At 48.6% G+C, this 24,773-nt stretch overlaps 1 protein-coding gene across 3 annotated transcripts in view; it reads left to right on the top strand.

The window, feature by feature from the left end:
• The window catches only part of DRGX (dorsal root ganglia homeobox), a 347,744-nt gene that overhangs the window by 231,719 nt on the left and 91,252 nt on the right, over positions 1–24,773 (top strand). The window lies entirely within an intron of this gene.

The raw sequence follows: 24,773 nt of genomic DNA, 5'->3' as shown, positions 1-24,773 counted from the left end.
AGCGTACACACACACACCACCCACAGCGTGCGCACACACAGCGTGCGCACACACACCACACACAGCGTGTGCGCACACACACACACCACACACCACACACACACACACACACACAGCGTGCGCACACACCACACACACACACAGCGTGCGCACACACACACACACCACACACAGCGTGCACACGCACACACACACCACACAGCGTGCACACACATGCACACACACCACACACACAGCGTGCGCACACACGCACACACACCACACACACACAGCGTGCGCACACACGCACACACACCACACACACACCGTGCGCACACATGCACACACACACACGGCGTGCACACACATGCACACACACACACAGCGTGCGCACACACGCACACACACACACACACACAGCGTGCGCACACACGCACACACACACAGCATGCGTGCACACACACACAGCGTGCGTGCACACACACAGCGTGCGCACACACGCACACACACACAGCGTGCGCACACGCACACACACACACACACAGCATGCACGCACACACACACACAGCGTGCGCACACACACACACACACAGCGTGCGCACACACGCGCACACACAACTGCACACACACAGCGTGTGCACACACGCACACACACCACACACAGCGTTTGCACACACACCACATACAGCGTGCGCGCACACACCACATACAGCGTGCGCGCACACACCGTGTGCGCACACATCACACACAGCGTGCACGCAAACATCACACACAGCATGCGCACACACACACAGCGTGCACACACACACCACACACAGCGTGCGCACACACAAGCGTGCGCACACACACCACACACAGCGTGCGCACACACACACCACACACAGCGTGCGCACACCACACACACAAACACCACACACAGTGCCCACACACATAAACACACACACACAGCGTGCACACAAACACCACACACACACACACAGCACGCGCGCACACACACACACCACACACACAGCGCGTGCACACACACACACCGCGCGCGCACACAGCGTGCGCACACACACCACACGGCGTGCGCACACACACACCACACGGCGTGCGCACACACACACCACACGGCGTGCGCACACACACACCACACGCCGTGCGCACACACACACCACAGTGCGTGCGCACACACGCACCACACGGCGTGCGCACACACACACCACACGGTGTGCGCACACACACCACACAGCGTGCGCACACACACACACCACACGGCATGCGCACACACACACACCACACGGCGTGCGCACACACACACACCACACGGCGTGCGCACACACACACACACCACACGGCGTGCACACACACACCTCACGGCGGGCACACACACACACACCAAACGGCGTGCGCACACACACACACCACACGGCGTGCGCACACACACACATCACACGGCGTGCGCACAGACACACCACACGGCGTGCGCACACACACAAACACACACTGCGTGTGTACACACACAAACACACACTGCGCGTACACACACTGCACATGCATGCACACACACACACACAGCACAGACACACAGCTGTAAGTGCTTTCCTGCGGTGACCTGGCATTCAGAAGGTGAGCTCAGGTCAACGCAGGGGCGCACACACAGCATTTTGAACTCACCTCACCTGAGCCCCGGTGTCCTAGGCGGCTGCTGTGCTGGTAGCGTAGCAATCACCTCCTCCTGTCAGCTGATCTCCAGTCCTGTTGTAACCGCGCGTGCTCCCGCAGTCACAACGGGATCTGAAGAAGCGAGGGCGCATGCGCCGCCCTCTCGTGCACCCGGCTGCACGGTACAGCGGGCTTCAGTAACATGGCGCCGGAGATAAGCGCTATGCGCAGGCGCCAACTCCGACGTCATGTCACTGAAGAGGGAAATTTAAATACAGCCAGAGAGAGGGAGGAACAGGCAGCGGGGGGGGGGGCGGGGAACACGTGCATAACACGCCCGGACATCAGGAGAGAGGGAGGAACAGGCTGGTGGGGGGGCGGGGAACACGTGCATAACCCACCCGGACATTAGCAGCGAGGTGCACACGTCAATCAAAAAGTGCACGAATTTTCAAACTTTATAAAGTTGGATTTCGCTGCCTAAACACCCGAGCTGAACCCTTATGGTATGTACACAACGTGCATGGTAGTGCCAGTACTGCACTGGCTGCACCTTATACATGAAAAACCTGATGTTTGGTTCCCTTTAAATAAATAATTAAAAAAAAAACCATGTAGGGGTCCCCCCAAAATTGGATCACCAGCCAAGGTAAAGCAGACAGCTGTGGTCTGATATTCTCAGACTAGGGAGGTCCATGGTTATTGGACTCTCCCCAGCCTAAAAATAGCAGGCCGCAGCCGCCCCAGAAGTGGCGCATCCATTAGATGTGCCAATCCTGGTGCTTCGCCCCAACTCATCCCGTGCCCTGGTGCGGTGGCAAACGGGGTAATATATGGAGTTAATACCAGATGTGTAATGTCACCTGGCACCAAGCCCTGGGGTTGGTGAGGTCAGGCGTCTATCAGATACCCGACATCACCAACCCAGTCAGTAATAAAAAAAAATAGACGACAAACACATTTTTATTTGAAAAATCACTCCCCAATACATTCCCTCTTTAACCAATTTATTAGTAAGAAAAACAAATCCAGGTCTCGTGTAATCCAAGGGGTTCCCATGACGATCCACACTGTTCCAGTCAATGAAGAGCAGGATGTTCCCCATTGGCTGGGAGAGCAATGCAGTGACCTGAGCTAACATCAATGGGTCAGCCCAGGTCACTGCAGGGGATGACAAGTGCTGCTGTCAGCAAGGTACATTACCTACGCTGATCTCCTGCACACTGACTTCAATCATCTTCACAGCCAAGTATCGCGAGCGGCCCGTGACGTCATCGCTAGTCAGTCTCGGGTCGGAAACGAGAGAAGGTGATGTGACAAGCGGCGGCCATGGAGGACAGTGACAGCGCTGAGGTCGGGACTTCATCACCGCAGGTAAGCCGAGCGGGACCATATGTGCAGAGTGCCAGGTGGGCGGAGCCTAGCAGGGCAATGTGTGCAGAGTGCCAGGTGGGCGGATCCTAGCAGGACCATATGTGCAGAGTGACAGGTGGGCGGAGCCTAGCGGGGTAATGTGTGCAGACTGCCAGGTGGGCAGAGCCTAGCGGGGTAATGTGTGCAGAGTGACAGGTGGGCGGAGCCTAGCGGGGCAATGTGTGCAGAGTGCCAGGTGGGCGGAGCCTAGCGGGACCATGTGTGCAGAGTGACAGGTGGGCGGAGCCTAGCAGCGCCATGTGTGCAGAGTGCCAGGTGGGCGGAGCCTAGCGGGACCATGTGTGCAGAGTGACAGGTGGGCGGAGCCTAGTGGGGTAATGTGTGCAGAGTGTCAGGTGGGTGCAGCCTAGCGGGACGATGTGTGCAGAGTGCCAGGTTGGTGGAGCCTAGCAGCGCCATGTGTGCAGAGTGCCAGGTGGGCGGAGCCTAGCGGGGTAATGTGTGCAGAGTTCCAGGTGGGCGGAGCCTAGCGGGACCATGTGTGCAGAGTGCCAGGTGGGCGGAGCCTAGCGGGGCAATGTGTGCAGAGTGCCAGGTGGGCGGAGCCTAGCGGGACCATGTGTGCAGAGTGACAGGTGGGCGGAGCCTAGCGGGGTAATGTGTGCAGAGTGCCAGGTGGGCAGAGCCTAGCGGGGTAATGTGTGCAGAGTGCCAGATGGGCGGAGCCTAGCAGGGTAATGTGTGCAGCGTGACAGGTGGGCGGAGCCTAGCGGGGTAATGTGTGCAGAATGTCAGGTGGGTGGAGCCTAGCAGGACGATGTGTGCAGAGTGCCAAGTGGGCGGAGCCTAGCAGCGCCATGTGTGCAGAGTGCCAGGTGGGCGGAGCCTAGCGGGGTAATGTGTGCAGAGTTCCAGGTGGGCGGAGCCTAGCGGGACCATGTGTGCAGAGTGTCAGGTGGGCGGAGCCTAGCGGGACCATGTGTGCAGAGTGCCAGGTGGGCGGAGCCATGTGTGCTGGCGGCGGAGTGCAAAGTGGGTGGAGCCTAGCGGGGTCATGTGGCGCTGAGGACGTCAGTGTCGTGGACTGCATGGCTGGGGACAGGTGAGTGTGAGTGTGTGTGTATTTATGTGTACATGCTGGGTGCAGGAGGGGGCGGAGCGAGCTGAGCGGGGAAGTGTCGGCTTCCTGCACACGTAACTATGCACCCGATGTTTATCTTGGTTACCAGCTTCTGGCAGGCTGCCAGTGATGGCTCCCTGCACACTGTAGCTGTAAAAAGCCCTGTTTTTTGCTGCTAGAACCGTTCTCGAACGTAACTAGAACTATCAAACTTTAGCAAAAAGCTCGAGTTCTAGTTCGATCTAGAACACCCCCCAAAATCACTCGAACCGCGAACTGGAGAACCGCGAACCGCGCTCAACTCTAATCAAGGGGTGCTAAATGGATGCCAGTAAACAGTCAGATTGAGTATAAAGACATAAACACATGAATAAGAGCCCAGCCAGTTAAGTAAACATACCCATAAGGCCCCTTTCACACGTCAGTGATTCTGGTACGTTTGTGCTTTTTTTTAAACGTACCAGAATCACTGACATACGCAGACCCATTATAATGAATGGGTCTGCTCACACGTCAGTGATTTTTCACTGCATGTGTCTCCGTGCGACGTACCCGCGTGTGCGTGATTGCCACACGGAGACATGTCCATTTTTTTCTGGCATCACTGATGTCCCACGGACCACGCAGTGGTGTGGTCCGTGAAACACGTGCCAGAAAAAAACGTGCATTTAAAATAATAAACATTTTAACTCACCCGGCTTCAGCCGCGCTCTCTGCAGCCTGTTCTCCCTGCTGCTTCTAAGCCGGCTGATTACTGTCGCGCATCTTAATGATGTACGACACAGCTGACCCGGAAGCAGCTGCTGCAGGGGTCAGCGCCGGCTGGATGCTGCACCGCGGGAGCGATCAGCACCATGGAGAGCGGGAGCGGGCACAGGTGAGTTGATTTCTAAGTGCAGTCACGGGCCACGGAGAACGGAGCCCGGATTGCACTTAGACAACCCACGTGTGCTGTGATTCACGGCACACGCAGGGACATGTGCGTGTTTTACATGCCAGTGAAAAACATCTGTGTTTTTCATTGACGTGTGAAACGGGCTTAAGGCTGGAAAAAAAACATCTATGCGAGTAAAATCGGTCCAACTGGGCTGAAAAATACTCGGCTGATTTTAGTTCACGTTAGGTGCGAGTGCAACGCAAGTGCGATGCTTTTTGCTCGCGTATGTGTCGCGTTTGCGATGCTAGTTTCATGCAACATCTTAATTATATAAAAGCTATTACACATGTGTCATTTAATTTACCTTTGGGCATGTGATGTCACATTCATCTGTTGAATATTTAATGAGCGAAGTTACTGCCACACTCGACAAATGGTGCGAGAAACTCGCAAAAAAGCAGCATGCTGCGATTTTTTTCTCAGTCCGATTTGGACTGAGAAAAAAATCGCAGATGAGAGCTGATTTATTCACTAACATGTGTCCGATTCCAATGCGAGTTTTTCTCGCATTGCTCTACTGCGAGAAACTCGCAAGTGAGAAGCAGCCCTAAAGTGCACAAAGCCGGCCTGAGAGGCAGCAGAGCGGACCCCCCGGAGAGAGCCCCGACGTATACGTTTCACAATCTCAATAATAGGATTATTTCATCAGGGGGAGGTGGAACGCTGTGGAGCAGCCTTGTGTATTTATACATGGCGCTCGCACGCTTCAGCTGCACCACCCCCACTCTGTCAGCGCGACTGGACCAATCGCGGCTGATACCTGGCGCCGTCAGCTGTCAACGCCCCTTGGAGGTAGCGCGCATGCGCGGAAAGCGGGGACGTGTCACCCGCGAACCGCGCAGGCGACATTGTGTTATCATTATATAATGATCATCTCCCTCTTGTGCCACGACTAGGATATCTAAAGAGTGTTTAGAGTGTGCTAAGACAGGTGCCATGTTTTGGCCTTTCTGTTTTTCCCTCAATTTTTGGTCTCTATGTATACTTATTAGGTAAATTAGTTTACTTGCATTTTTTATAGGCATTTTTGACTTTGCATTTTTTGTCTCTTGTTGCTATGTTGTGTTTTAAAGCACTAATCCAACATATTTTTTTTATTGCACTACTGGAATGGTGCTTAAATATATGATGAGTCTCCTGACCCCTATCTTATACTCACCCTTTAGTGGCTTCATTTTCTATCACTGTTGCTGCTGACGGTCTCCAGCGATTTGTTACCTGCTTCAAATACAACGCCACAAATCAATATAAGTCTGAGAGCCTTGTTCTAGCTCTCATAAAATTATTTTGAGTGCTTGTGACGGCATGGCAGAAGTTACTGTCATAAAATGGCGCTGCTGGACCAAAGTGGTGACAAAAAAGCATGAAAACGTAAGAGTATAATCCAGAGGGCAGGGGACGTGCATTTAGGCTATGTGCGCACTTTGCAGTTCAATTCTGCAGCGAAAAAGTCACTGCGTCTACATCTCAGAACGCAGCTGAAAAAGCTGCGTTCTGAGACGCATACTGCAGAACGCAAAGTGTGGACATTCCTGGAGAGAATTCATGCATTCTGGATGCTTTCTCTGCCATAGACAGAGTGGTAAAAGCATCCAGAACGCACATTTTTCACAGAACGCACCCACTCGGCTCTGCGGCATCCCCATAGACTTGCAGCAGAGCCAAGTGGGACCGCACTGTCACTGTCATGGCTGGCTGCGGACAGTGCCGCGTGATCAGAATGAACTCGGATGAACTTCACCCGACTTCATTGTGATCGCGCCGCTCTTTGCGTGTGCCACGGCTTGATTTGTGGTCACACGTGAAGGACTCACCTGTGATCGAAAATCCCCTGAGTAACTGCAATGAGCCGCGCGATCAGCTGTGCCTTCACTCAGGTTCCTCGCGGCCACAGCTGCAGTCCTCCACCGGAGAGCCGTGGCCGCGAGTAACCTCAGTGACAGCACAGCTGATCGCGCGACTCACTACAGTTGCTGCATGGAGCTCACAGGAGCAGCAGTGTTCTACTGCAGCTCCTGTCAGCTTCAGATGTAGCAAAGCCAGAAGTGTCGGGGGACCTTGCGTGGATTACGTCGGACCTGGAGGTGTTTATATTATTTTTCTTTTGTCTTTCATTACAAATAAATGATTTTTTGGATGTGTGTGTTTATTTACTTTAACTTACAGGTTCATCATGGAAAGTATCTCAGGGAAACGCCTGCCATGATTAACCTAGGACTTAGTGGCAGCTATGGGCTGCTGCCATTAACTCCTTATTACCCCGTTTGCCACCGCACCAGGGCAATTCGGGATGAGCCGGTAAAGTCCCGGGACTGTTGCATCTAATGCATGCGGCAATTCCGGGCGGCTGCTGGCTGATATTGTTAGGCTGGGGAGCTCCCCATAACATGGAGCTTCCCATCCTGAGAATACAAGCCTTCAGCCGTGTGGCTCTACCCTGGCTGGTATCCAAATGGGGGGGACCGCACGTTGTTTTATTTCATTTTTTTATTTATTTTTTTACTGCTCGATATAGACACGCCCACCGGTGGCTGTGATTGGTTGCAGTGAGACAGCTGCCACTCAGCGTGGGGGCGTGTCTGACTGCAACCAATCATAGGTGCCGGTGGGCGGGGAAAGCAGGGAATACGTGATGGATAAATGAGCGGCCGGCATTTTCAAAAGAGAAGAAGCCGCCACAGTGTGAACGCCGAGAAGCGCTGTGGCGGTGATCGTGGATCGGTGAGTATGAGAGAAGGGGGGAGGTAGAGACTGACATGGACAGAGAGAGAGTTAGAGACATAGAGAGAGAGAGAGACCGACTGATTGACCAACCGACAGAGAGAGAAAGACGAAAGACCTGCCTTTCTTATGTTAAAAAAGCGCACTGCTTCACATTTTTGCAGCAATTTTCTACAACTCATTGAGTTCAATGGGTGTAGAACGCAGCCAAAATGGCAAAAACAATTGACATGCTGCTTCTTTGAACGAATGTTTTTTGCCACAAAATATGCAAATTAAAAGCTGTATTTGGAAACGCAAAGTGCGGACAAGAAATCCACATTTTCCATAGACTTTGCTGGAAAATCAAAACGCATGCATTTTGGCATGAAAACTCTGCAGTTCAAAACGGACTTAAAAAGCAGTTGAAAAGCAGGTGGAAACGGAAAGTGCACACATAGCCTTAAAGTGCCATTCCAGTGCTGAAAAAACCCAAGCTGTTGTGTTTTTGATACTTTCTGGTATTTGGCCTTGACAAAACTTTATCGATCTTTATTTTTATGTCACCTGTGTTTTCTCTGATACATCCCACGGATCACATCAGTATGCGGTAAGTGTGATACCGTCAGAAAGCGGACATGTTGCCGTGTGGAGTACATGGACACAGTCCATGTCAAAATACAGACGTGTGCACAGACCCATTGATTTTAATGGATCTACATGTGTCCGTGTGTCCGGTACGTGTGGAAATGGACGTTACAAGTAGCGGAGACACTGATATGTGAAGGAGGCCTTAGGGCACATGCGCACGTTGCCGAATGTCATGCATTTACGCTGCGTATTGCACCGCAGCGTAAATGCATGCAACCTGCGTCCCCTGCACAATCTATGAAGATTGTCCATGAGACGTGTGCACGTTGCGTTTGAGAGTTCAGCGATTTGGATGCCAAAATTTTGTTCCAAATCGCTGCGTTCTAAGAAGTAACATGTCACTTCTTTTGTGCGTTCTGGATGCAGCTCCTGCTCTGTCTATGGGAGAGGCTGCACCCGGAGCGCATGAAATCGGCTTTTTTTCTGCAGAAACACTGCATCCATTATGCAGTGTTTCTACAGCGATTTGATGCGCACATGTGCTGTCAAATCCCTGCAGAAATTTCTGCAGGGACACGACGCAACGTGCACATGAGCCCTTACAGTTCCAGCATACTGGATGTAATGTATGGAAATCTTATGCCCATTTAACTCAGCATAAACTGACCTGCATTGCATGTTTCAAATCTCCAACATGTCAATTTCTCTTGTGGTAAATATTAGTTTAATTTGCAAATTTTCCTCATAGATTTGATTAGGTTAAGAAAAATCCCTTAGAAAAAAAAACCATACACATTTTTATCACATTTTTGCTGTAGAAATGCAATAAAAATGCATGTAATCTGCATATGACTTTATCAGGAAAGTTATATCAAAGCTAAGTAACAGGAAGAGTGCAAAACAAAGCAGTTTAGCTTAAAACATGACATAAAAAGAGGCAACATCAAAAACTTCAAATGCTTATCGTGGGAATATAGTCAATATAATTTCAAGTTTTCTTTATAATATCAATAGTATCATTACTTTGTAACATTTTATTCAAGAAATATACATTTACTCTCACTTATTAGGCTATGACCGCACTTTGCGTTCACGTACTTGCAGTTATAAACGCACGTTTTGGCCTTAATTGATTTATCCAAAGTTGCCTTTTTCAGAACTTTAGCGCTAAAAACGCATGCGTATTTACCGCGTTTTAAATGCGTTTTTAGCGCTTTTTACATTTTTTTTCCCTTGCGTTTTGACAGATGCATTTTGAACATCAAGACACTGCTAAATAAAGTTTAAATAGTCAAACAGAAAAAAAAGAGAAAAAAGCATAAAATATATAATTTTAGAATTATTAAAGAAAATAGTTATGTCATGAAATTATAGCGGTAATATAATATTTATTGCTAAAATAGCAATAAAATCATAATTTTCTTAAATTTAATTGTCAGAATATGTGTGTGTGTACAGGGACATATTATTCCATTATTTTAATGTCTGAAAAGCATGCATTTTTGAAGTAAAAAACGCAGTGTTTCTGCAGCTAAAAAGCAGGTAAAATGCTGGAATTTTGATGTTTGTTGCTTTTTCCTACTTCTCATTGACTTCAATGTTATCAAAACGCTGCAGAAATGGCAAAAACAATTGACATGCTGCTTCTTTGAACGCATGGTTTTTGCCATAAATTATGCAAATTAAAAGCAGAGTTTAGAAACGCAAAGTGCGGTCAGAAAATCCCAATTTCCCATAGACTTTGCTGGATAATCAAAACGCATGCCTTTTGACATGAAAAGATGCAGTTCAAAACGGACCTGAAAAGCAGCTGAAACGCAGGTGGAAACGCAAAGTGCGGTCATACCCTTAGACCATGTTTCCACAATCAGGGATTTTGTTGTTTTTTTTGTTACAGACTTTCTGCAGCATTTCTGTACCTATTACGTACATGAGGTTACTTAACCCCTTCACCCCCGGGCTATTTTCCATTTTTCCGTTTTGTTTTTTTTTTCCTTCCCTTCTTCTGAGAGCCGTAACTTTTTTTTTACACATCAATCTTGCCATATAAGGGCTTATTTTTTTGCAGGATGAGTTGTACTTTTGAATTAAACCATTAGTGTTACCATATAGTGTACTGGAAAACGGCAAAAAAATCCAAGTGCGAAAAAATTGCAAAAAAAAAGTGCGACTGCCTGATTGTTTTTGGGATAGTTTATTCACTGTGTTCACTGTATGGTAAAACTGATGTGTCAGTGTGATGCCTCATGTCGGTATGAGCTCGTAGACACCAACCATGTATAGGTTTACTTTTATCTAAAGGATTTAAAAAAAATCATGTTTGTCCAAAGAAATGGCGCACTTTTTGCGTTCTTTTCCACGACCCATAGCGTTCTCATTTTTCGAGATATATAGATCAGTGATAGCTTATTTTTTGCGTCTCAAGCTGACATTTTTAATGGTACTATTTATGTGCAGATTCTGCGGTTTGATCGATCACCTGTTATTGCATCTTGCGCAAAATATGCGGCGACCAAAAAATTTTATTTTTGCGTTTGATTCTTTTTTGCCGCTATGCCATTTACTGATCAGATTCATTGATTTTATATTTTGATAGATTGGGCATTTCTGAATGCGGCGATATCAAATATGTGTATATTTTTTTATTTTTTATCCCTTTAATTTTCAATTTGTAAAGGCAGAAAAAAATCCAGCAATGTAGATTCTAAAACATCCAAGACTTTATTTTTTCTTATTAAAAAACATTTCACAGGGATGCAAAATTAGAAAACATAAAACCGGAGACAATTTACCGAAGTCATCTCTTTCGCGTCCAAACACAGACATGTTTCAGGACTGACTCCTTTCTCAATGTGTGTGGTGTGTGTTATCACCTGGCATTTTAAATTCTATCCTGTGCACTAGTACCAGGAACCACCCTAGAATATTAACCCCTCATGAGCTGTATCACAACCATTGTCATTTAATTTTCCTATTTTCCTATTTCTATTGCTATTATACGTTAGCCATATCTATATATGCAATATTTAAATGAGATTTGATATACTAAATCATCTTAAACATGACTATTATCACCCCTATTTATATTATTTATCTTTTTAGATTTGTTTAAGATTTCCCCCCCCCCCCAAAAAAAAAAATCCTTTCTCCTTTAATACATAATGGTACGTTACATAGTGTCTGATATACAGACCTGCTGGTGTTCGGGTATTTAATGTAAAAATCCACCATGCCTCTCTATTTAACAATTTCCATTTCTGATCCCCTCCTCTCATCGGGGTATCCACTTTTTCAATCCCCATGATTTTGCAAGCCGAAACATCACCACCATAACCTAAAGTAAAATGTCGTGATACTGCAGAGCATTTCACCGACATTTTATTTTTAGCATCTAACAGGTGTCTTCGTATTCTGATTTTTAACACATTAGTTGTAGATCCTACATATGTGAATTGCAATATCTCTCATTCTATCAAATAGACTGTATATGCAGTATTACAATTAATATAGTTATGTACCAAATACTCTTTTCCCGTAGATAAAGATTGAAATTTTTTAGGGTTTTGAAACGCCACAACATGTGCATATATTATGGCCACACTTGTAATACCCTTGAATATTAAGCCAGTTACTGCCATCATCTCTATCTCCAGATATAAATAAACTAGGGGATAATGTTTGACCAATTGTTAGTGCTCGACGTGCAATGAAATTAAATGGATCTTTTATAATTTTCCTCAATTTATTATCTTCATTCAAAATGGGGAAGTTCTGGTGGTCTGGTGGTGGTGCTGGTGGTCTGGGAGCGGGGACGAGAAAATATATCAGAATTTTTGAAGTATGTCAATAATAACAATAGTTATATTCTCTTTACCAGTGAGACACCAGAATTTGCTATTAACTTTTTGGACATTAATATTTTTAAATCACAGGGACTATTACAGATCTCACCATGTAGGAAATCTATTGCGAGGAATACCACACTACAAGCTAATTCATGCCATCAGAGACATGTGATCAGAAATATCCCGGTATGGTAACATACGAGAACAAAAAGAAATACAAGTATGGAAAATCAATTACAAGGAAAAATTTTTAAAGTGAGAGAAAGGCTAATGGAAAGAAAATATTCAAGGGGTTTGTGTGACAGAGCAGAGAAGATTGTACATAATAAAGATAGGAAAGTACTTTTGGAAGAATTCCCTAAAAATAATCATAAGTGTGGTATAAAACAAGGGACTAATAAACTAACCTTTATATCAACATATATAGTCCACAATTTAATTAAATTAAGAAGATTATTCTAAAGAACTTACCCATTTTAAATGGTATTAGCCTTCAAAAATAAAAATCTGATTAATAAGCAGCCAAACTACATGAACAACAAATGTACCATATAGGAAATACGGCAGCTGTCAGTCACATGACCTGTCTATTATGTGTATGTGTGAGCTAATATATACTGTCAGGGGGGAGGGCTTTCGGTTGTCTGGGAATTTATCAGGCTGCCAATAGCAACCAATCACAGCTCAGCTACATTTAATTAATCAGTCTAGTATTCCCATTCCGTACATTTTTGAGTCTTGCACCTTGTTCACACCATGGTGTTCCAGACGTACATTATTTAATTACTATGCATTTTCTGTCTGAGAACCCTGCCCCACCCATAGCCATGTGTCTTATTTTACATATATAGCTTGGTCCTTTGCTTCCCATACAGAGCAAGTTTTTAACTGCAGGTGAGGTTACACATAGGTTAGGGACCCCAAAAATAAAGATTATGTTGGCGTTTGGTTTTGGGGCTCCTTTGCATTGATCAATGCAATGGCTAAATATCTCTCATTCCTATTATTCATAGCAATTATGCACATACCATTTTCATGTTTTTCACTTTTTTCAGATAGTCCATTGTATTTTTCAGTCTAGTATTCCCATAGCAGTTCTGCTTTTCATTATTCCCCTATACATTGTGACTGGTGTGTAACTCTTTATCCTATTGTTTAGTTGTATATTTTTGAGTCTTGCTCTTTGTTCACACCATGGTGCTCCAGACGTACATTCTTTAATTAGTATGTTTTTTTGTACTACCATTCCTAGGATTTTAATTTTTGTATACTTTATTAAATTTTAAGGGGTTTACAATAACAGGGGAGGGGGTAATTGAAGTATTTAAAATGCATTCTTAAAAATATTGTTGAAATAACAAAGAAAGGGAAGAGGAAGGGAAGAAAGGGTAGGCTAAAAGTGGATGGGAAGGGGTATTGGAGGGGAAGTGGGAATGAAAGGAGTTAAGGAATATAAAGGGGGAGGAGAAAGGGAAGGAGGAAGACGTTGAGGTAATTCGTTAAGTTTCAAAGTCAAGCAAGATTATAAACTCATATTCATTTAGCACCGTATATAAACACATTCGGAAATAACATATTACATTTATATTATTTAGATAATGTCAAGGAACTAATTCAAAACAAGGTTTGGCATGTATTTCTGGGACCAAAGAGACCATCTTATTTTATATCTTTGATAGTTTTTTTTCTTTTAACGCAATATTATACTCATATAAATTATGAGCTGAAACCCTGTCCGTAACTTCTGAAATAGATGGGATTCTTTCTTCTCTCCAGTTGGCTGCTAATAAATTCTTAATAACTAAGAAAATGTGACAGACAATATATCTATACTTTTTCTCATATTCTTCTAACCCTATGGAAAGAATAACCAATTCTGGAGTAAGATTTATATCTTTTGTAGTCAATTGCTTTAAGAGGTCTCTGACTTTCTTCCATAAGGGTTTAAGTAAAGGACATCCCCAGCAAATGTGGATAAAGGATCCATTTTTCCCGCAACCTCTCCAACATAGTGGTGAGTTTTCAGCAGAAACCTTGCACAACTTTAGAGGGGTATAGTCAGGGCTGTATTTTGCCTTCATGCTGCCCTAGGCACTTTGAGTGGTCGCGCCCCTTAGTGACAACGTAAAACTGAGTTTTCGCACACGACATCTGTTCAAGGCAGATCTACTCTGTAGCACACTTTAAAAAGTATCAAGAAACGAAGGGTACTAACCCCCCCCAATGGGGATCACCACGGGCACATCAAAACATAGCATGAGTATAAAAAAAATATTCCCACCACACCGTCCCCACTTTTATACTGTGACTGTCACACTGCCCCTAATAAACACCACACTGCTCTCCCTTATAAATTATACCCACCACACCTTGCTCAATTATGAAATATGATCTGCACATTGTGAGGGGGGAGCAGCATGATGTGAGGACAATGTCCCATGCATGCTGCCCCCTCCTCACAATGTCCCATGCATGCTGCCCCCTCCTCACAATGTCCCATGCATGCTGCCCCCTCCTCATAATGTCCCATGCATGCTGCCCCCTCCTCACAATGTCCCATGCATGCTGCCCCCTCCTCACAATGTCCCATGCATGCTGCCCCCTCCTCACAATGTCCCATGCATGCTGCCCCCTCCTCACAATGTCCCATGCATGCTGCCCCCTCCTCACAATGTCCCATGCATGCTGCCCCCTCCTCACAATGTCCCATGCATGCTGCCCCCTCCTCACAATGTCCCATGCATGCTTCTCCCTCCTCACAGTGTCCCATGCATGCTGCTCCCTCCTCACAGTGTCCCATGCATGCTGCTCCCTCCTCAGTGTCCCATGCATGCTGCTTCCTCCTCACAGTGTCCCATGCATGCTGCTCCCTCCTCACAGTGTCCCATGCATGCTGTCCCCTCCTCAGTGTCCCATGCATGCTGTCCCCCCCTCACAGTGTCCCATGCATGCTGTCCCCTCCTCACAGTGTCCCATGCATGCTGTCCCTCCTCACAGTGTCCCATGCATGCTGCTCCTTCCTCACAATGTCCCATGCATGCTGCCCCCTCCTCACAGTGTCCCATGCATGCTGCCCCCTCCTCAGTGTCCCATGCATGCTGCTCCATCCTCACAGTGTCCCATGCATGCTGCCCCCTCCTCACAGTGTCCCATGCATGCTGCCCCCTCCTATGCATGCTGCCCCCTTCTCACAATGTCCCATGCATGCTGCCCCTCTCCATGAGCTCCTAATGCTGCCTTCCTCTTTTCCATAATGAGACCTTCATGTTGCCCCACTCATGCTAAGACCACCACACTAACGCTTATGCTGAGACCCCCCCCCACACACTACCCCACTCTTGATATTGACTCCCCTACATTGCTCCACTCCAAACTGATCCCACACATGCCGCCCCTTCTCCATAATGAGCTCCCAATGCTGCCCCCCTCTTATTCTGAGTCCTTACACTCCCCCCACCCAATCGATTTTGTCATTGCACTATCCCTCATCCCTTGTCCTCTGTCTCTAGCATTAGCCCCTCTCTCCCACTCCCCCCCAGCATCAGCCTCTCTCCCCCAGCATCAGCCTCTATCTTCCCTCAGCATCAGCCTCTCTCCCCCAGTCTCAGCCTTTGCCTCCCCCCAGCCTCAGCCTGCCCCAGTCTCCGCCTCAGCCTCCCCCCAGCCTCAGCCTGCCCCAGTCTCCGCCTCAGCCTCCCCCCAGTCTCCCCCCAGTCTCCACCTCAGCCTCCCTCCAGCCTCCCCCAGTCTCCGCCTCAGCCTCCCTCCAGCCTCCCCCCAGTCTCAGCCTCAGTTTCCCTCCAGCCTCCCCCCAGTCTCAGCCTCTGCCTCCCTCCAGCCTCCCCCCAGTCTCAGCCTCTGCCTCCCCCCAGTCTCAGTCTCTGCCTCCCTCCAGCCTCCCCCCAGTCTCAGTCTCTGCCTCCCTCCAGCCTCACCCCAGTCTCAGCCTCCCTCCAGCCTCACCCCAGTCTCAGCCTCTCTCCAGCCTCACCCCAATCTCAGCCTCCCTCCAGCCTCCCCCCAGTCTCAGCCTCCCTCCAGCCTCCCCCCAGTCTCAGCCTCCCTCCAGCCTCCCCCCAGTCCCAGCCTCTGCCTCCCTCCAGCCTCCCTCCAGCCTCAGCCTCTGCCTCCCTCCAGCCTCCCCCCAGTCTCAGCCTCCCTCCAGCCTCCCCCCAGTCTCAGCCTCCCCCCAGTCCCAGCCTCTGCCTCCTCCCAGCCTCCATCAGTCTCAGCCTCTGCCTCCCTCCAGCCTCCCCCAAGTCTCAGCCTCCCTCCAGCCTCCCCCCCAGTCTCAGCCTCCCTCCAGCCTCCCCCGTCTCAGCCTCCCTCCAGCCTCCCCCCAGTCTCCACCTCAGCCTCCCTCCAGCCTCCCCCAGTCTCCGCCTCAGCCTCCCTCCAGCCTCCCCCCAGTCTCAGCCTCAGTTTCCCTCCAGCCTCCCCCCAGTCTCAGCCTCTGCCTCCCTCCAGCCTCCCCCCAGTCTCAGCCTCTGCCTCCCCCCAGTCTCAGTCTCTGCCTCCCTCCAGCCTCCCCCCAGTCTCAGCCTCCCTCCAGCCTCACCCCAGTCTCAGCCTCCCTCCAGCCTCACCCCAGTCTCAGCCTCTCTCCAGCCTCACCCCAGTCTCAGCCTCCCTCCAGCCTCCCCCCAGTCTCAGCCTCCCTCCAGCCTCCCCCCAGTCTCAGCCTCCCTCCAGCCTCCCCCCAGTCCCAGCCTCTGCCTCCCTCCAGCCTCCCTCCAGCCTCAGCCTCTGCCTCCCTCCAGCCTCCCCCCAGTCTCAGCCTCCCTCCAGCCTCCCCCCAGTCTCAGCCTCCCCCCAGTCTCAGCCTCCCTCCAGTCTCAGCCTCCCTCCAGCCTCCCCCCAGTCCCAGCCTCCCTCCAGCCTCCCCCCAGTCTCAGCCTCCCTCCAGTCCCAGCCTCTGCCTCCTCCCAGCCTCCATCAGTCTCAGCCTCTGCCTCCCTCCAGCCTCCCCCAAGTCTCAGCCTCCCTCCAGCCTCCCCCCAGTCTCAGCCTCCCTCCAGCCTCCCCCGTCTCAGCCTCCCTCCAGTCTCAGCCTCCCTCCAGCCTCCCCCCAGTCCCAGCCTCTGCCTCCTCCCAGCCTCCCTCAGTCTCAGCCTCTGCCTCCCTCCAGCCTCCCCCAAGTCTCAGCCTCCCTCCAGCCTCCCCCCAGTCTCAGCCTCCCTCCAGCCTCACCCCAGTCTCAGCCTCCCTCCAGCCTCTCCCCAGTCTCAGCCTCCCTCCAGCCTCACCCCAGTCTCAGCCTCCCTCCAGCCTCACCCCAGTCTCAGCCTCCCTCCAGCCTCACCCCAGTCTCAGCCTCCCTCCAGCCTCCCCCCAGTCTCAGCCTCTGCCTCCCTCCAGCCTCCCTCCAGCCTCAGCCTCTGCCTCCTTCCAGCCTCAGCTTCCCTCCAGCCTCCCCCCAGTCTCAGCCTCCCTCCAGCCTCCCTCCAGCCTCCCCCCAGTCTCAGCCTCCCTCCAGCCTCCCCCGTCTCAGCCTCCCTCCAGCCTCCCCCCAGTCTCAGCCTCCCACCAGCCTCACCCCAGTCTCAGCCTCCCTCCAGCCTCACCCCAGTCTCAGCCTCCCTCCAGCCTCACCCCAGTCTCAGCCTCCCTCCAGCCTCACCCCAGTCTCAGCCTCACCCCAGTCTCAGCCTCCCTCCAGCCTCCCCCCAGTCTCAGCCTCCCTCCAGCCTCCCCCGTCTCAGCCTCCCTCCAGCCTCACCCCAGTCTCAGCCTCCCTCCAGCCTCACCCCAGTCTCAGCCTCCCTCCAGCCTCACCCCAGTCTCAGCCTCCCTCCAGCCTCACCCCAGTCTCAGCCTCTGCCTCTCCCTCCAGCCTCCCCCCAGTCTCAGCCTCTGCCTCCCTCCAGCCTCCCTGCAGCCTCAGCCTCTGCCTCCCTCCAGCCTCCCCCCAGTCTCAGCCTCCCTCCCGCCTCCCTCCAGTCTCAGCCTCCCTCCAGCCTCCTCCCAGTCTCAGCCTCAGCCTCCCTCCAGCCTCCCCCCAGTCCCAGCCTCTGCCTCCTCCCAGCCTCCCTCAGTCTCAGCCTCTGCCTCCCTCCAGCCTCCCCCAAGTCTCAGCCTCCCTCCAGCCTCCCCCCAGTCTCAGCCTCCCTCCAGCCTCCCTCCAGTCTCAGCCTCTGCCTCCCCCCAGTCTCAGCCTCTGCCTCCCTCCAGTCTCAGCCTCTGCCTCCCCCAGCCTCAGCCTCCCTCCTCCCAACAACCCTCAGCATCAGCCTCCCTCCTCCCAACCTCCCCCAGCATCAGCCTCCCTCCTCCCAACCTCCCCCAGCATCAGCCTCCCTTCTCCCACCCTCCCCCAGCATCAGCCTCCCTCCTCCTAGCCTCCTGCAGCATCAGCCTCCCTCCTCCTGGCCTCCCCCAGCATCAGCCTCCCTCCTCCTTGCCTCCCCTAGCATCAGCCTCCCTCCTCCTAGCCTCCCCCAGCATCAGCCTCCCTCCTCCTAGCCTCCCCTAGCATCAGCCTCCCTCCTCCCAGCCTCCCCCAGCATCAGCCTTCCTCAGCATCAGCCTCACTCCTCCCTCAGCCTCCCTCAGCATCAGCTTCCCTCCTCCAAGCCTCACCCTCCCCCTCCCAGCCTCCCCCAGCATCAGCCTCCCTCAGCATCAGCCTCCCTCAGCATCAGCCTCCCCCAGAATCAGCCTCTCTCCTCCCAGCCTCAGCTTCTCTCTCCCCCCAGCCTCCCTCTCCCCCCAGCATCAGCCTCTCTCCTCTCAGCCTCTCTCTCCCCCCAGCCTCTCTCTCTCTCCCCACCCTCCCCCCCAACCTCAGCCTCTCTCTCCCCCCAACCTCCCCCCCAGCTTCAGCCTCTCTCTTCCCAGCCTCCCCCCCAGCTTCAGCCTCTCTCTTCCCAGCCTCCCCCCAGCCTCAGCCTCCCTCTTCCCAGCCTCCCCCCAGCCTCAGCCTCCCTCTTCCCAGCCTCCCCCCAGCCTCTCTCTTCCCAGCCTCCCCCCAGCCTCTCTCTTCCCAGCCTCCCCCCAGCCTCTCTCTTCCCAGCCTCTCTCTCCCCAGCCTCCCCCCAGCCTCTCTCTCCTCAGCATCCCCCCAGCCTCAGCCTCTCTCTCTTCCCAGCCTCCCTCTCTTCCCAGCCTCCCTCTCTTCCCAGCCTCCCCCAGCCTCAGCCTCTCTCCCCCCAGCCTCCCCTTGCATGATTATAGTGGACAAAAAGAGGCATCGCAACCATCATCAACTAACCTGTAAGGTGCCCATACATTCTAGGCTCTGCCTTATCTGCTCAGCTGCCGGCTGCCCTGCTTTGGTGATTATCCTCTTCTGCCGGCTGGCTCCAGCCTCAGACGCGTCCTCCTCCGCGGCGTGTGTTGTCTGCAGCATTGGACGCTGCAGCACGGGGCAGTGAGCTGATTGTCGCGCCCGCGCGCCTCTGACCCCGGAAGTGCAGGCGATGGAACTTCCGGGGTTAATCAGCTCACTATGCCTGGCGCCCGCCGTGTATTTAAATAGACAGAACTGCGCCTCCCCTCCCTCCCAAAGCACCCCCAAACCCCCCCCCCCGAACACAGCCGAGTGTAACGGAGGGAGGGACGGGGGGCGGGGATGTAAAAAAAAAAAAAAAAATTTACATATATATATTTTTTTTTTTTTTTGCTGCCTGAAAGTGCCGCCCCCCGCAACGTGCCGCCCTAGGCACGGGACCACGGGTGCCTAGTGGCAAATACGGCCCTGGGTATAGTACCATCTGGAATACACTTTATAATATGTCTCCTGAAGAGAAGCACAGGTTGCAGTTGCATAAGTTGCTTCCAGAGCTTGTTTCCATGTACTTATAGGGAATTCCTTGTGCAAATCTTTCTCCCAATTATTTAGGTTTAGCTTTTTCTCAAATTCATAATCTTCATTTAGCAAGGAATATATATTACTGGTTTTCCAAATAATTTGGTTTAATGGATTATTCAATACATTTATTAGGGGTTTAGGAAGCTGAAATCTAGGTTATTTGTTTGTAAGAAAATTTTCTATACGGTACCAAATTTTTTTCTCTTTATTTGGGATGTTGAATTTAGTTTGTATGTTTTTGAAGGGCAAAATTTTGTTATTTTCTATTAGGTCGAGAAAATTGTTTATGTTGTATTGTTTCCATTTTATTATGTTCATTTTGGGAGTCAGAATTTGTATTGTTTCAATTGGGCAACATTTAATATCCTCCAAAGGTACATTATCTTTCATCAATGTTTTTAATAGGGATTTCCATGCCCATAGTTCTGCTTTACTTGTTTGAAATTTAGTTAATGTTTTTTGTGTGTTTTAAAAGTTGGGCCAAAATGATATCTGATTTGGGAATGTTTCGATTATAATGTTTTTCTATATGTACCCAACTATTTTTAAATTCGGTAATTAGACTATTTTGGGTCTGTTTAATGAGACTAGTTAAATAATAAGCGTAAATATTCGGTAAACCTAGGCCTCCATTCCTCTTATGTTTACATAAAATGTTTTGGGAAATTCTAGGTTTCTTATTTTGCCAGATGAATAGTGATAACTGAGATTGTAGTTTCTGGATCCAGTGCTTAGGAATTGTTGTTGTTAAACATCGGAATAGGTATAGAATTTTCGGCAAAATAATAGATTTATATGATATGACCTTTCCCATCCATGAAACTTCAGTCATCTTTAAATTTTTCAATTCATTTTGGATGTTGTTTAATAATGGGGTAATGTTCATAGATACAATTTTTGGACACTAAAGATTTTGGACTTTTAGAAGATTGTTTGATGGATCTCTTTATCTTATATAGTATAATGCACCCCAATATTCATCCATATAGTATAATGAAACCCCCTATAGTCCTCCATATAATATAATTAGAGATGGGCCAACCCGCAGATGTTCACGTGCAGTTCGGGACCGGACTTAAACCCGAACATCTGCCCAGACATTGAACCCCATATGAGTCTATGGGGACCTGAAAATTGTGTTGTAAAATGGTGGTAAAAAGGGCTAGGGGGCTGCAAAGCAGGACAGTTACACTTCTCAAGTCTCCCACATGGCTGTCACACTGCTTCTGGGTTCGATAATTAACTCTCATACATATTCACTGCTTCCCCACTCACCATCAGTCCAAGATTATCTGATTGGTTGTAGTTAGAACACGCCCTCACCATGTTGTGATACCCAGTGCAGATAAAACATAAGGCTACAGGCTGCAGCCCCCAACTGTGTGGTTTTCTTAGCTGTGTATAAAAAAAAGGGACCCCATGCAGCTTTTTTAAAAACAATTATTTAAATAAATTATTTAAAACTTGCATGCAGTCCCCCTCAATCTTGATACCCAGCCATGATATTGCTGACACCTGTGGGCTGGTATTATCAGGCTGGGGGAGCCCATATTAATTGGGCCCTCCCTACCATAAAATAGCAGGCTGCAGCCACCCACAATTGTCACATCCATTAGATGTGACAATTCCGGCACTTTACCCAGCTCATCTCGATTGCCCTGGTACAGTAGCAAATGGAGTAATATAAGGGGTTAATGACAGCTCAGAGCTGTCACTAAGCACTAGATTAGTAATGGGAGGTGTCTATGAGACACACCCATTACTTATCTGTAAGTGAAAAGAAATAAACAAACACCAAAAATTATTTGAAATAAAATAAACCCCACCCCCCATCTTTTTCCAATTTATTAAGCCCCCAAAACACCCCTGCAGGGCAATCTTAATTCATGATGATACCGGCTTTGCTACGTACTGAAGTCACAGTGATTGGGTACATTACAGAACATGATCGCATGCTGCGGCTTCAGGCAGAGACAAACTGAGCTGCAGCTGTCAGCGATAACATCACTGAGTTTTTCAGCAGTCACAGGTGGAGATTCCCATGGTCCCTCACCTGTGACCGCAGGTAAACTCACCATAGGTAAACTGATTGAACTCAGTGACCTCATCTCAGGTGAACTTAGTTCAATCAGACCTGCATCTCCTGGCAGAAAACCCCTTTTTTTCCCCAAGTGATTCATATTTACTGCTGAAACTTATACACCAAGTTCCTGCACTAAATCTGCATCTTCTGTTAAAAAAACACATTGATACTGCATCAAAACTGCATTGCATTTTGATGTGTTTTTTTTTTACCAAGAGATGCAGTATTGGTGCAGGAATTTGGTGTATAAATTTCAGCACCAAATCTGTATCTCTTGGCAAAAAAATAAGATGCAGGTCTGATTGAACTCAGTTCAATTGAGGTGAGGTCACCTGCGGTCACAGGTGCGGTACCATGGGAACCTTTACCTGTGACCATTGGTAAACTCAGTGACGTGACTACTCACAGTTGTAGCTCAGTCAGTCTTTGCCTAAAGCTGAAGCTTTAGGTCATGTTCTGTAATATGCCTGTGGTCTGTGACTTCAGTATGTAGCAGAACCAGGATCATTGTGGGACCTCGTGTGGATTACTTCGGACTGTAGGGGTGTGTTTGGGGTTAATAAATTGGAAAAAAAGGGTGCTTTTTGTAGTTTATTCCAAATAAAGGATTTTTTCAGTGTTTGTATTTATTTACTTTCACTTACAGATTAGTATTGAGGGAGGTCTCATAGATGCCTGCCATCACTTATCTAAAGCTTAGTGGTAGCTGTGGGCTGCTATTAACCCCTTATATTACCCCCATTGCAACTGCACCAGGGTAATCAGGATGAGCCAGGTAAATTGAGAGGATTGTCACATCTAATGGAGGTGACTATTCTGGGTGGCTGCAGGCTACTATTTTTAGGCTATGCGGTCCCTATAATCATGGGCATCTCCAGCCTGAGAATATCAGCCCCCAGCTGTTGGCTTTATTATGTTGAGTAACAAAATTGAGGGGGACCGCATACAGTTTTTGTCAATTATTTATTTAAATAATAAAAAAAAACCAAAATGCATGGGGTCCCTCTTATTTTGATACACAGCCAAGATACGCACATGGCTGGGGGCTGTTACCTGCAGCCGTATGCTTTATCTGGGTTGAGTATCACAATATGGGGGAATCCTACGCCAATTAATTAATTTATTTTTATGCCATTATAGGTATGTAGACAGCGTGTGTGATTCCAACCAATCACAGACACTGTCCAACAGGCTGGAGGTATGGTCTGACTGCAACCAACTACACTGCCGGTAAGCTTTGAATATGTATGAGGGTTGATGAGTGGACCCGAAAGTAATGTTACAGCAGCGCGGGAGACTCGGTAAGTATAATGCTCCTGCTTTATTCCTTTTCTTTCTTTCTTTTTTTTTTTTTTTTAAATTATCTGGACGACCAAACACAAACAGTAGCACGGACTTCCCTGAGAAGACCATGTTCGAGATCTGTGCCTGTACACTAGATATCCAGTGCAGTCCTCAAACTTTACAGGTTGGGTTCTCCCATCACTAATTATAATGAACTCCCATAGTTCTACATATATTATAATTCACCTCTATAGCTCTCTATATATTATAATGCACCCCCTGTAGTCTTTCATTTATTATAATGTACCAACATAGTCTTCCCTATATTATAATGCAAATGTCATAGTCCTCCAAATAGTATAATGCACCCTCACATCCCTTTATATATGACAATGCACCCCCATAGTCCTCCATATAGTATAATTCACCCCCTGTAGTCTTTCATTTATTATAATGTATCAACATAGTCCTCCCTATATTATGTACATCTCATAGTCCTCCATATATTATAATGCACCCACCATAGTCCTCTAGATAATATAACGCCCCCGATAGTTATTATTATTATTATGCACAGCCCATAGTCCTCCATATAGTATAATATAATCCATAGCTGATAGACATTCAGATAGTATAATGCAAAGCCCATAGTCCTTAATTTAGTATAATGCACCCACCCATAATCCTCCATATTATAATGCACCCAATTTGTGATAATGCACCCCATAATCCTCCTTATATTATAATGCACCCCCATAGCTCTCCATGGATTTTAACCCCTTCACAACCTATGATGTACGCAGTACTCAACAGTAGTGATGGGTGAGTGTAATCATTACTATTTGCTATTCGCATGGATAGTAACGGTATTCAAGTTACTCATTAAATTGCAAGTTGTGTACTCACGTCGTGATATTCCTATGCCCTGCCCAGCAGGTTTGGCACCTGATTTGCATTTTTGTTGCAATTTGGATACTTTTTTTTTCAAATGCAGGTCACCCACATTGTTTCAGGATGAATTCATCCTCTCTCTCTGTGTCTTTCTTTCCAAGCGATTCATACTCCCCGATCACTGGCACGGTTGTCACACCACTCCCGCTGCCTCTGTTACGCTGCTCCCACTGTTTTTTGTTTTTTAATTTTGTGGGGTAAAAAAATGACGTGGTGTCCCCCTTGTTTTTCATATCCAGCACAGGAACAGCAGCAGCTGCAGGCTGCAACCCTCATCTGTCTGCTGTAACTTGGCTGGTTATGAAAAATAGAGGGGATCCAACACTTTCTTTTTAAATTATTTATTTGATTTATTTAAAAAAAAAAACAAAAAACTTGGGGTCTCCTCATTTCTCAAGTGATGGCAGTCGTCTATGAGACCCCGCCCCCATAACTAATTTGTAAGTCAAAAC

Source organism: Anomaloglossus baeobatrachus, chromosome 5 (genome assembly GCF_048569485.1).
Source record: "Anomaloglossus baeobatrachus isolate aAnoBae1 chromosome 5, aAnoBae1.hap1, whole genome shotgun sequence".
Lineage (NCBI taxonomy): Eukaryota > Metazoa > Chordata > Amphibia > Anura > Aromobatidae > Anomaloglossus > Anomaloglossus baeobatrachus.
The sequence above is the reverse complement of the archived record's forward strand: the minus strand, read 5'-3'. Positions and strand labels throughout refer to the sequence as shown.